The following is a 2,309-nucleotide window of genomic DNA, read 5'->3' as shown; positions in this document are numbered from 1 at the left end:
CCTTGTTTTTGTTTTATTTCTTCTACCCAAGTTTCTCTATACTTACTGTTGTTGGCCTTTAACCATCGGTTAACCTGGATCCTGTAACTAACCCAGAGTCTTGAGTACATTATGAAAGGCTTAGCTGAGGGTTTGTGGCTTTAACTGAGACACCAGGAGATGTGTGCGTGTGTGTGTGTGTGGGTATGTGTGAGCTGCCTCCCAGTGGCCTCTGACCACCTATTACACCTGCTTCCTGTCAGGGTGAGACCACCTCCTCTGTGGCCAAACCATAAGTCTTGGGCATTCCAGAATATGACAAGGCAGAGTAATAAACTTATGTAAAAACAAATAATGAACATTATCTGCTAACATTAATTTTAAATCTATCATTTTGACACACATGCCAAAGTATGGCTGTAATGTGCCTAAAAGTCATGAAATGACATACAGAGAGAACATCATACAGTTTCATCTTAGGACATCAGACTGAATGTTATTTTTTCACAGTAATAACACAGTTCTCATTGTCTGATCACAGTACGCGGTAGTTTTCAGTATAGGCTGAAAATGGAGAGGCTCATGCGAGCTGCTGTATTTGCATAGGCCAGTGGTGTAAATGAGTACCACATAACTTCCTGGAGCCAGTGTAATTTGGCAGGTGGGTGTGGGGCGTCTTGTGGTTCTGTTACAGGATTACAGTTGGGATGGCAAACTGATATGTTGAACTGATATGTCAGGATCCCGACCCCAACAACATTGTGAGATTTGCAACACACAGTATAGCAGCTCACCATCCGTATCTTTCATAATCACTTTAAAGTAACAATGAAGTCATTTCATTTTGTTCTCTGAGACCCAATTTCTCTTTGAGTTAGAGATTTCCTTTTGATTTTGTAGGGGTTTTTTTTTTTGGTGGATTTTTACATTTGTTGGGCAGTGCGAGTAGAGATGACAGGAAGTGAGGGGAGAGGGAGAGATGGGGGGTGACAAGCAACGAAGATCCCTGGCTGGATTTGAGCAATTCAGTTACATGGTCATTGTCTTAAAACCACCGCCAGGCTGCCAGGATGCCCCAAATCACAGACTTTCATTCAAAAATATAATTAAAAAAACAGAACGTCATGGGATCTGCCTGGTTAGCTCAGTTGGTAGCGCATGAGACTCAATCTCTCAGGGTTGGGGGTTTGAACCCCACTCTGGGCGACACCACCTCCCATGGGGTCACCCCCCGTGGGACTTTGGTGCATTGTGGACTGGGCAGCAGTTGCCCCTGCGACCTGGGCCTGGACCCAGATAAACGGCAGATGATGACATGACATGATATAATATCATGGAGACCCATTATCTTTGTTCTATTACCATATAAACTAAGGGGGTTTATACTGTTATACATTAATGAGTTTGAGCTTTCACTCCTTACATGTTAAAACTTCATCTAGCTCATTCAGAAATGTGTATATGCGGCTTTATTTATTTTCTTTATTTGATCAACACTTGACCAATTATGGGAAGTTAAGACTGTTAAGTTAAGACTTGTGCAAGCCAAATCCTTTGGAACAGTAGCTTTTTGATTATGAATGATGTCTGTGTTGGCCACATCCTGTGTGTAATCCTGACTCACATCAGTAGTGTCAAAGCCTTTGTTAATTAAAAGGAAGTATTTTTCAGACTAACTCCAAACTGACAGATTATGATTTAAATGTTTTTTTTTAATAGACCAGACACTGAATTGCATATGTTTTCCATTTTTATTTCCATAAGCAACAAATATGCCCGCAGAGTTTGGCTCATCATATATACATTTAAGATTATATGTGGCCAGAAAGTTTTTCCTGGTAACATATTGAGTGCAATGCATGACTGAAATAATGTTTGTTTTAAATTTAACTAAATTGTAAAGAGCATTTTTTTTTTCAGTTGTACACAACCTGCTGCTCACCAGGCACAATGAAAACTATGATGGTGGGGATACAGATGAGAATATCAGGCCATATGTGAGATCCTGTTTAAGCCAAAAGGATGCAGCTCCTGAGGAAAAGACTTTGAACCGTCAGCAGTCCTCTCTGGTACAGACCTATGCGTCATCTATACAACAACACACTTTTTTTTTTTTTTGAAAGATGTGTGTGTGTGTGATTCTGTAGAAATCATGCAAAGGTGGGGCGCTTGTCACGAGCCCTGATTTCGAAGTTGGTGGAAAGGAAGGGGGAAGGGGCTGCGGCGGAGGGGTACAAACATCACATCCGACCTCTTTGACAGGTCTGAGGAGGAGAAAAAAAAAAATCCAAGACACGGACTGCTTTTGCGAAGTCATCACTTACAATTAC

Source organism: Toxotes jaculatrix, chromosome 7 (genome assembly GCF_017976425.1).
Source record: "Toxotes jaculatrix isolate fToxJac2 chromosome 7, fToxJac2.pri, whole genome shotgun sequence".
Classification (NCBI taxonomy): domain Eukaryota; kingdom Metazoa; phylum Chordata; class Actinopteri; family Toxotidae; genus Toxotes; species Toxotes jaculatrix.
The sequence above is the reverse complement of the archived record's forward strand: the minus strand, read 5'-3'. Positions refer to the sequence as shown.